We start from the raw sequence: 12757 nt of genomic DNA on the forward strand, positions 1-12757 counted from the left end.
GTGTGTGTTTATTATGCCAAAAGAGTAATTTATAGCTATAAATTTTACATTAAATAATATAAATCTTACATTAAAAAACAAGTCAATAACCAAATCAATAACCTTTATAAGTTTACAACTTAAGGAACTAGAGAATGAAGAACAAACAAATCCCAAATCTCACAGACATAAGGAAATAATAAAAAGTAAAGCAGATACAAACAAAATACAGAATAGGAAAACAGTAGAAAAAATAAACTACCCCAAAAGTTGGATATTAAAAAATAACAAAAAATAAAGATAACAAACCTTCAGCTAGACAAAGAATAAAGAGAAAAGACTCAAATTACTAAAGTCAGAAATAAAAGTGGAGGCACTACCACTGAATTTACAGAAATAAAAGGATTGTAAGAGGGTGCTATGAACAATTGTACACCAAGAAGTTGGATCACATAGATGAAATGGACAAATTCCTAGAATGGATACAATCCTACTAGGACTGAAAAGTGGAGAAATAGAAAATCTGAAAAACCGTATGTAACTAGGAAGGAGACTTCATCAGTAATCAAAAATCTGAAAATGCAAAGCCATGGACCCAATGGCTTCACTGGTGAATTTTACTCAACATTTAAAGAAGAACTAGCACCAGCTCTTCTCAAACTTTTCTAAAATATTAAAGGGGAACTTCCAAATCCATTCTATGAATTCAACATACCTAATACCAAAGCCAGAAGTAAACATTACAAGAAAAGAAATTACAAAGCAATATCCTTTGTGAACATTGAGGAAAATCCTCAACAAAATACCAGCATATAGAATTCAGCAGCATATTATTAGGATTATATACCATGACAAAGTAGGATTTATTCTTGGGTTGTGAGAATGCTTCAATATATGCAAATCAATAAATTTGATATAGCATCTTAGCAAAAAAACGAAAAAATTCATATGATCATATCAGTACATGCAGAAAAATTGTTTGACAAAATACAAGCTTTCATGATGAAAACCCTCAAAGTTTGGCCATAGAGGAACATACCTTAACATAAAAAAGGACATATAAGACAAACTTACAGCTAACATATACCTAACAGTGAAAAATTGAAAGAATTTCCTCTTAAGTCAAGAACAAGACAAGGATGCCCATTGTTGTCACTCTCATTTAATATGTTACAGGAAGTCCTAGTTAGACTAATTAAGCAATACAAAGAACCAAAGTCATCTAAATCAGCAAGGAAGAAGCAAAGTTGTCATTATTCACAGATAGTATGATTTTTTAGTATTTTTAGATCAAAATACTATTGGAACTAATCAAGAAATTCAATAAAGTTGCAGGGTATAAAATCAATATACCAAAATCAGTTGCATTTCTATATACTAACAGTAAAACATCTGAAAAAGAAGTAAAGAAAACTATCCCATTCATAATAGTAGCAAAAATAATATAATACATAGGAATAAACAATAAAGTGAGAGATTTGTACAAGAAAAGCTAGAAATTCAAGAAGACACAAATAAATGGTAAGATATACCATGGTCATGGATAGGAAGAATTAAAATTGTTAAAATGTCCTTACTATCAAAGTCAACTACAGACTTAATGCAATTTCTATCAAAATTGCTATGGCATTTTTCACAGAAAAAGAAAAAAAAAATCCTAAAATTTGTATGGAACCACAAAAGACCCAGAATAGCCAAACCAATCATGAGAAAGAACAAATCAGAAGTATCAGACTTCCTCGGTACAAACAATACTACGAAGCTATAGTTATTAATGTAGTATGGTACTGGCAGAAAAATAGACAAGTAGTAGACCAATGAAACAGAATAGAGAGCTCAGAATTAAACTCCCACATGTATGGTCAGCTAATATTTGAGAAAGGAGCCAAGAACACCCAATACAGAAAAGATAGTCTCTTCAACAACTGGTGTTGGGCAAATGGGATAACTATAAGAAGAAAACTGAAATTAGATCCCTATCTTATACCAGTCACATAAATTAACTTGAACTGGATAAAAGACAAACATAGGACCTGATAACATAAAACCCATAGAAGAAAAAGGGAAAAAGCTCCTTGACATTTGTCTTAGCAATTATTATTATTATTGTTATTTGGATATGACATCAAAAGTATGAACAACAAAAGCAAAAATCAGTAACTTACAGCATCTGTACAATAAAAGACACCACAGAATATAAAGGCAACCTACAGTATGGGAGAAAATATTTGCAAACCATACATCTGATAAATGATTAGTGTCTAAAATATATAAAAACTCATAGAACTCAAGAACAAAAAAATAATCCAATTAAAAAATGGGCAGAGGAGACAAATAGACATTTTTCTGAAGAAGACATCTAAAAGACAAACTGGTACATGAATAATGCTCAGCATTGTTGATCATCATGCAAAAAATGCAAATCCACAGTGAAATATCCCCTTACATCCGTTAGAACTGCTACCATTAGGACAAGTGGTAACAAGAGTTAGAAAAGGGAGCACTGTACGCTGCTGATGGGAATGTGAACTGATGAAGCTACAATGGAAAACAGTATGGAGGTTCTTCAAAATATTAAAAATAGAACTACCAGGTGATCCAGCAATTCACTTCTGGGTTTATACCCAAAAGAAATGAAATCAGGATCTGAAAGAGATAATATACACTCCCATTTTTATGATAACAAAGATACAATAACAACCTGAGTGTCTATCAACAAATGAATAGACAAAGAAGTGCTGATATATATGTAAATATAATATATATACATATATATATATATATACAATGACATATTATATATATTATATATACACATGGAATATACAATGAAATATTATTTAACAATGAGAAAAAAGGAAACCTTGCCATTTAAGGCAACATGGATGGACTTTGGTGACATTATGCTGATATTGTTCAGACAAGAAAAGACAAAAATTGTATGATATCACTTAAATGTGAAATCTAATAAAAGTCAAACTCACAAAAACAGAGAGTAGAATAGGGTTTACCATGGTTGGATGGGAGTGTGGGGGAATAGGAGAGATGTTTAACTGACAAATCTGCAACATATTTTAATAAGCAGTATAGTGATTATTGACAATAATACTCTAAACATGAAATGCACTTAGAGACTAGATGTTAATTATTCCCACCACAAAACAAGATAAGTATGTGATCAGAGTTGTTAGCTAAGTCTACAAGGGCAATCATATTGCAATATATAAATGCATAAAATTAACTTGTGCATCTTAAGCTTATGTTATATGTTAACTATATTTTAATTAAAAAACTATTGAATCAGAAAAACACTTAATCAAAATGAACATTTAACATGTGTGCATTTGTTATGTGCCAATTATCCCTAAATAAAATTGATAATAATTATTGGATGGGGAAGAAGCAAGTAAAAAGGAAAAGGAAATAAAGTGAAGAGAAAGTAATGTCAGTCCACAATAAGTGTCTTTGATGACATCAACTATAGTCTGGCCTTCTTGTCATTCTGTCTTAAATTAATACAGATTTCCCATTCCTTTTAAATTTCTTCCTTCACACATCATACATTCTCATATACAATTGACTGCTGAATTAACACAGGTTTGAAATGCTCAGTTCTATCTATATGCAAATTTCCAGAACATATATTGGAAAACTTTTTGTAAATTTGCAACAATTTGAAAATAACATTTTCTTTTCTGTAGCCTACTTTGCTATAAGGATATAATATTCAATATATACACAAAATATGTACTAATTGATTGTTTACATTATCTGTAAGGCTTCTTATCAATAGTAGCTATTAGAACTTAAGTTTTGGGGAGTCTAAAGTTATACATGGATTTTCAACTTTGCAGGTGTTATGTGTCCCTAAACCCTGTGTTGTCAAGGGTATTTTAAGTTATGTTTATATAAGGTAGGATTTTCAGATAAACTGTAACAGCTTGATACTTGTCTCTGGAGATGCACTGGAAATGACACACTGAACTTAGAACAAAATAGGAATCACATGTGATTCATAATATGCTGTTTAAAGCTAGTAACACCTTGTTGTACATTGTTGGGGAATGTTCAACTTGAAGGTTTGTACAACTTGGCTTGAGTTATGTCATCAGTTGTGTACTAAATACCCTGAAGTCAGATGAGACTGACAAGAGGTCCTGGATGGAAAAGCAGTGCTATGTCTGAAGGACTTAGACCCTCAATGATTTCCGATATGTTTTCCTGTTATGCTATGTGCTTTACCATTATTAAACAGTAATGAGAGTAAACTCTATGGAGCCTGGTGAGTCCCTTCAATTTTTCTACTCTGTAATTGGTGCAATGATTCTTAAGTCATTGTCATAATTTTAAATTATACAGCTTACTATTTTTCATTATAGCATATAACACTAAGGTTAGTCCTCAAAATATTAAAAGACCTCTTTTGAACCATTTGAACCATACTACTTTTAGTTTTCCCAAGATATCCTTCCTTCTCAACTTCACCCCAAATATCTACCCAGAATAAAAGCAATCTTAAAAGGTAACATCTCCAATGTTGATATTTTTACCACTTGTTAAAGCTAGGAAAAAATAACAAAAATGCTGTTGGCAAAGCGGTATCACTTTAAGTTGACTTCTGGTGCCCCAAATATCAATCAAGTCTGAAAGCAATACATTTAGAAAGATAAGAGAAATACTATAGCGATCATTCAATTTAATTTAATCATAGTGTTTGATTGATATTTAACATTTTTTCACCTTTAATGTCATGTAAGAGTTCATAAGCCTAATTTGAACTAAGCAAAAAAGAAGTTTTTTTTATAAAAACAGAAAATAAAATAGCAGAAAAGCATATGTACATTTGACCTCAGGAGAAATTTTACACATGTACATAAAGCAGTCGATAGTATCTTAAACTCTCATCTCTTCCCCTCTCTAAGCATCAGTTTCATTCTCATTCTAATTTATTTCATGTGGCATATGCACAAATGGTCTCATTCTTTCCATCTTTACTATAAAAAAAAAAAAAACTCCCCAACTCCTTTGAAAAAATCTAAGAAATGCACTTTGATTAACTGTTTGTTCTAAGATCATGGATATATTACCTGGATCAAAAATTGCTGTACATGGAAACAGATAACTATAATTTTCTCTTGACATTAGGATCTCACAGTTGTAGTGAGGAAGAAGTAGCTCCCCAATGAGGCAGTATCAAAGACATTTTTTCAAGAACATACTTTGTGAGTAAGGCAGACATCCCTTCATATGAACTACATCGTCTACTCTTAATCCACACAAATACAGAATCATACAATAATATATGTATGGCTTTTCACTGAAATTTTAACCAAGATATATCATTTAAGTGAATAGGTACTGCTACTTTATAGAAAATACCAGCACCTGAATGATCTCTACCATCGTATAAACATAAATAAAAAAATATCACACTTTAAAAATTGATTAATGGTTATCTAGAATGTTCATAAGTAAATGTTCATAGCAAAAAATTTTTAAATATGCAAAACAATGCCAATAGCTTTCCATTAAATAATATATTTTTCTAATATACAGAATAAATATATGCTAATAGCTCAAAATGATATTATGCCAGCACATTGATATAATTACAGTAAAAAATGTCAATCCTAAATCATGAGGACTTAAAGACAAAATTATAATTGAAAACAGTAGATCACCTTACATGTAAACTTGTCCAAACAGCGACATCCAAATCACTTTACAGCCAAATATTTCACAATTAGTCTTTGACATATTCTGTGAACCATTCTAAAACCATGCCCTCAGTAATATAAAAGCATAAATGAAGCCAAGACTGCAGAGAGCCATTTACTTTTTTCCTCAGGTAAGGTACAATGGTGACTGCATTTAAAAAAATTATCAGGGCCATACAGACATTGGAGCTTAAGAATAACATCCAATTTTATAACAATCTGTTCAACTTTAAGCCATCATCATGACATAAATGTTCACCACAGTAATTAGCATCTTGAGCGATGATACTACAAAGAAATAGTTCATACCTAAAATAAAACATTTATATGCTATGAGACCAATTTAATAAGAAGGCAAGCTATGAATGAAAATTTAGAATTTTTAAATTATATGCTTTTATTGTGATACCCATATTTGTGCGGACCATTTAATTAGAGATGTGAGCATGAGAGAAAATAATATAGTAAAACTGAAAATGTTGACTTTTTATATTTAATATTTGTTTGCATAAATAGAGCCTTTCACTGATCATCTATAGGTCCAAAGTCTTGGAAGCTAAGATTATGCTTTGCAAAACAGGAACTGTGAATGCCTATCAAGAAACACAAGGAATGATTTCCTGACTTATTTTGGTATTAGTAGATCCTGAGAGTCAGCATTTTCTGCCCAGGTACCTGAGCATTATTCCATTTTTGTTAGGGACAAACTAACATTAAGACAGAGATTGATATTTGAACCTTTTAAACAAATTAATTGCTATCCATCTGACATTGATAAAAATGTTCTCTTTCTATAGAGAAATCTACACAAGGACCTAAATTCTTACCAGACAATCATTTGATGTACATGGAATCAATAAAAGGATGTTCAGAAGAGTGATGTCAGCAAGGTGGTGTTACATGAAGTTCCAGTGCTTATGCCTTGACAGAAACACCAGTTTTACACACAGAATAGAATATATTGATAGGAGTCTAGGAGTCCAGCTGAGAGGTTCCAGCACCCCAGTGGAGCCAAAAATCTAAGAGCAGACACAGTGAAGATGGCAAAAACAGTTTCATTTTACCTGTATCGTCTTTCCCCTCATGCAGTATAGATGATGCTCTGAAACCTGACTGAAGTAAAGCCAATTTGATTAAAGTAGCCATTTTAAAGGACAAACTGCTGGGCTGCATTCCAAGGGGAGGGTAGAGGAGAGGGACAACTCCCCATGCCTCAGCCTGCAGTCCGGGGACCTAAGGACTACTAGGATATTTACTGAGACTTCAAATCTCAAGAGAAAAAGAAGAAGTTGGGGAGGCAGACGACTGGTAGAGCAGCTGCCCAAATATCACCCACAATTCTGTAAGTAAAGCCTTAATAAAACTCATCGACTCACCAAGCTGGGCTTGTGTGAGTCAGTTCTTCAGCCCATCAGGTTCCTCACAATTCAGAAGAAGGAGTTTCTTTTACATCCTTCTGAGAGATTCTTGTAACACCAGGTGGCACAGCTCAGGGACAAAGGAGACCCCTCAGCTCACAGTTTCCCCCATAGAGGAAAGGGAAACCAAAGTGACCTCTCAGCTTCCCAAGACTTAAATAGCCTGGGGCCAGCTGGGAGCAGGGATAATGGGCAGGGCCTCACAGCAACTGACAGCAGATTATACAACTGGTTCACAGATTCCCCAAGAGTCTTACCCATGTTCTTCCAAGGACACCTCACCTGCAGACCCCCTCAACCACCTGACATGTACCCCAGTTGCTGGTTGGGAACGTCCTAGGTAGATTCCCAGGTGTAAGTTGAAATCAGCCCCTGTGCAGATGGCAGGGAGAGACTGAAGAAAGAGGCAGACCACTCCAGATTGGTAGGTGGCACTTTAAATAAGCCAGGGAATGAGGACTACACCTGCTCACCAGAGAGCTGCGCTGGGAGCACAAACCTACATTTCATGGTGCTTTCATGAGACTCACATGACTACCAGGGTGGAAAGTTAATACAGGCAGAGTTCCTGGGGAGGCTGGGATTCCAGCTGCTAGTGGAAAGCAGGGATCCATATCTAGCTGCTCTGGGACAAAAACTTATACCTGTGTGCCCGGCCCACTGGCTCAGGCAGTAGAGACAGGCACAGCAGCCAGGAGGCGGGGAACAGCTCTTTCCTACCCCCAGTACTGCTCCCCACCACTCCCCTGTGACCCCTGACATTGCTTCAGGGGCTGAGCAGCTCCAGAATAGAGATCTGGACACTAGAGGGCGGCACATACAAACATGAAATGTCAAAGGAACCTTGTCCAGAGTAAAATTGTTAATACAACTCCCGAGAAAGATTTAAATGATATGGACCTCATGACTCTTCCTGAAAGGGAGTTCAAAATAAAAATCATCAACATGCTAATGGAGGTAGAGAAAGACATCCAAGAACTCAGGACTGGATTCAGGTTGGAGATCCAATTAATGAAGAGCACAGTGGAGGGTATTAAAAGCAGGTTGGATATGGTGGAGGAGATGCTAAATGAAATAGAAACTAGAGAAGAGGAATACAAAGAAGTTAAGGCACAGAGAGAAAAAAGGATCTCTAAAAATGAAAGAATATTGAGAGAACTGTGTGACAAATCCAAGCGGGACAATATTCGCATTATTGGGATACCAGAAGAAGAAGAGAGAGAAAAAGGGATATAAAGTGTCTTTGAGGAAGTAGTTGCTGAAAACTTCCCCAATCTGGGGAAGGAGATAGTCTCTCAGGCCATGGAGAACCACAAACCCCCCAACACAAGGGACCCAAGGAAGACAACAGCAAGACACACAGTAATTAAAATGGGAAAGATCAAGGATAAGGACAGACTGTTAAAAGCAGCTAGAGGCAGAAATAAGATCACATACAAAGGAAAGCCCATCAGGGTAACATCAGACTTCTCAGCAGAAACCTTACAGGCCTGAAGAGAGTGGCATGATATATATAATGCCATGAAGCAGAAGGGACTGAAACCAAGATTACTTTATCCGGTAAGATTATCATTTAAATTTGAAGGGGGGATTAAATAATTTCCAGATAAGCAAAAGCTGAGAGAGTTTACCTTCCACAAACCATCTCTGCAGTCTATTTTGGAGGGACTACTATAGATGGAAGTGTTCCTGGGGTTGGATAGCTGTCACCAGAGGTAGTAAAATCATGGTAGGGAGGGTGGAGCAGCTGATTGTGAGACAAATGCAAAATTAATTTGACTATCCCCAAAGCCAATCAAGGGATAGAGAAAAAGTATAGAATCTGATACCTAATATATAAAGAATGAAGGATGAAGAAAAAGGAGGAGAAATAGAAAAGAAACTTTAGATTGTGTTTGTAACAGCATACCAAGTGAGTTAAGTTAGACTCTTAGATAGTAAGGAAAGTAACCTGGAACCTTTGGTAAACACTAATCTAAAGCCTGAAATGGAAATAAGTACATATCTCTCAATAATCACCCTAAATGTAAATGGACTTAATGCACCAATGAAAAGACACAGAGTAATAGAATGGATAAAAAAGCAAGACCCATCTATATGCTGCTTACAAGAAACTCACCTCAAACCCAAAGACATGCACAGACTAAAAGTCAAGGGATGGAAAAACATATTTCAGGCAAACAACAGTGAGAAGAAAGCAGGGGTTACAGTACTGATATCAGACAAAATAGACTTCAAAACAAAGAAAGTAACAAGAGATAAAGAAGGACACTACATAATTATAAAGGGCTCAGTCCAACAAGAGGATATAACCATTCTAAATATATATACACCCAACACAGGAACACCAGCATATGTGAAACAAATACTAACAGAACTAAAGGAGGAAATAGAATGCAGTGCATTCATTTTAGGAGACTTCAACACACCATTCAGTCCAAAGGACAGATCCACCAGACAGAAAATAAGTAAGGACACAGAGACACTGAACAACACACTAGAATAGATGGACCTAATAAACATTTATAGAACTCTATACACAAAAGCAACAGGATACACATTCTTCTCAAGTGCACATGGAACATTCTCCAGAATAGACCACATACTAGCCCACAAAAAGAACCTCAGTAAATTCCAAATGATTGAAATCCTACCAACCAACTTTTCAGACCACAAAGGTATAAAACTAGAAATAAATTGTACAAAGAAAGCAAAAAGGCTCACAAACACATGGAGGCTTAAAAACACGCTTCGAAATAGTCAATGGATCAATGACCAAATTAAAATGGAGATCCAGCAATATATGGAAATAAATGACAACAACACATAGCCCCAACTTCTGTGGGACACAGCAAAAGCAGTCTTAAGAGGAAAGTATATAGCTATCCGGGCATATTTAAAGAAGGAAGATCAATCCCAAATGAATAGTCTAACGTCACAATTATCGAAATTGGAAAAAGAAGAACAAGTGAGGCCTAAGGTCAGCAGACGGAGGGACATAATAAAGATCAGAGAAGAAATAAATAAAATTGAGAAGAATAAAACAATAGCAAAAATCATTGAAACCAAGATCTGGTTCTTTGAGAAAATAAACAAAATAGATAAGCCTCTAGCCAGACTTATTAAGAGACAAAGAGGATCAACACACATCAACAGAATCAGAAATGAGAAAGGAAACATCATGATGGACCCAACAGAAATACAAAGAATTATTAGAGACTACTATGAAAATCTATATGCTAAGAAGCTGGAAAACCTAGAAGAATTGGACAACTTCCTAGAAAAATACAACCTTCCAAGACTGACCAAGGAAGAAACACAAATCTAAACAAACCAATTACCAGCAAAGAAATTGAAGTGGTAATCAAAAAACTACCCAAGAACAAAACTCTTGGGCCAGATGGATTTACCTCAAAATTTTATCAGACATACAGAGACGACATAATACACATTCTCCTTAAAGTTTTTCAAAAAATAGAAGAGGAGGGAATACTCCCAAACTCATTCTATGAACCCAACATCACCCGAATACCAAAACCAGGCAAAGAACCCACCAAAAAAGAAAATTACAGACCAATATCCCTGATGAATGTAAATGCAAAAATACTCAAAAAAATTTTTAGCAAACCGAAATTGAAGGTATATGTCAAAAGGATCATACACCACGACCAAGTGGGATTCATCCCAGGGATGCAAGGATGGTACAACATTCGAAAATCCATCAACATCATCCATCACATCAACAAAAAGAAAGACAAAAACCACATGATCATCTCCATAGATGCTGAAAAAGCATTTGACAAAATTCAACATCCATTCATGATAAAAACTCTCAGCAAAATGGGTATAGAGGGCAAGTACCTCAACATAATAAAGGCCATATATGATAAACCCACAGTCAACATCATACTTAACAGCAAGAAGCTAAAAGCTTTTTTTCTGAGATCGGGAACAAGACAGGGATGCCCACTCTCCCCACTGTTATTTAACATAGTACTGGAGGTCCTAGCCATGGCAATTAGACAAAACAAAGAAATACTAGGAATCCAGATTGGTAAAGAAGAAGTTAAACTGTCACTATTTGCAGATGACATGATATTGTACATAAAAAATCCTAAAGACTCCACTCCAAAGCTACTAGAACTGATATCAGAATACAGCAAAGTTGCAGGATACAAAATTAACACACAGAAATCTGTAGCTTTCCTGTACACTAACAATTAGCAAATAGAAAGAGAAATCAGGAAAACAATTCCATTCACAATTGCATCAAAATGAATAAAATACCTAGGAAAAAACCTAACCAAGGAAGTGAAATACCTATACCCTGAAACCTATAAGACACTCTTAAGAGAAGTTAAAGAGGACACTAACAAATGGAAACTCATCCCATGCTCCTGGCTAGGAAGAATTAATATAGTCAAAATGGCCATCCTGCCCAAAGCAATATACAGATTTGATGTAACCCCTATCAGATTACGAACAACATTCTTCAATGAACTGGAACAAATAGTTCAAAAATTCATATGGAAATACCAAAGACCCCGAATAGCCAAAGCAATCCTAAGAAAGAAGAATAAAGTTGGGGAGGATCTCACTCCCCAACTTCAAGCTCTACTACAAAGCCACAGTAATCAAGACAATTTGGTACTGGCACAAGAACAGAGCCACATACCAGTGGAACAGTATAGAGTCTCCAGACATTAACTCAAACATATATGGTCAATTAATATACTATAAAGGAGCCATGGATGTAAAGTGGGAAAATGACAGACTCGTCAACAAATGGTGCTGGCAGAACTGGATAGCTACATGTAAGAGAATGAAACTGGATCACTGTCTAACCCCTTACACAAAAGTAAGTTCAAAATGGATCAAAGACTTGAATGTAAGTCATGAAACCATAAAACTCTTAGGAAAAACATAGGCAAAAATCTCTTTGATGTGAACATTAGTGACTTCTTCATGAATATATCTCCCCGGGTAAGGAAAACAAGAGGAAAAATGAACAAGTGGGACTATATCAAGCTGAAAAGCTTCTGTACAGCAAAGGACACCATCAACAGAACAAAAACTACCCTACAGTATGGGAGAATATTTTCGTAAATGACAGATCCGATAAAGGCTTGACATCCAAAATATATCAAGAGCTCATGCTCCTCAACAAACATAAAGCAAATAATCCAATTAAAAAATGGGCAGAGGAGCTGAACAGACAGTTCTCCAAAGAAGAAATTCAGATGGACAACAGACACATGAAAAGATGTTCCACATCACTAGTTATCAGAGAAATGCAAATTAAAACCACAATGAAGTATCACCTCACACCAGTAAGGATCACCACCATCCAAAAGACAGACAACAACAAATGTTGGCGAGGTTGCGGAGAAAGGGGAACCCTCCTACACTGCTGGTGGGAATGTAAATTAGTTCAACCATTGTGGAAAGCTGTATGGAGTTTCCTCAAAATGCTCAAAGTAGACTTACCATTTGACCCAGGAATTCCACTCCTGGGAGTTTACCCTAAGGATGCAGCACTCCAGTTTGAAAAAGACAGATGCACCCCTATGTTTCTTGCAGCACTATTTACAATAGTCAAGAATTGGAAGCAACCTAAGTGTCCATCAGTAGATGAATGGATAA

This window comes from Manis javanica, chromosome 5 (assembly GCF_040802235.1).
Source record: "Manis javanica isolate MJ-LG chromosome 5, MJ_LKY, whole genome shotgun sequence".
Lineage (NCBI taxonomy): Eukaryota > Metazoa > Chordata > Mammalia > Pholidota > Manidae > Manis > Manis javanica.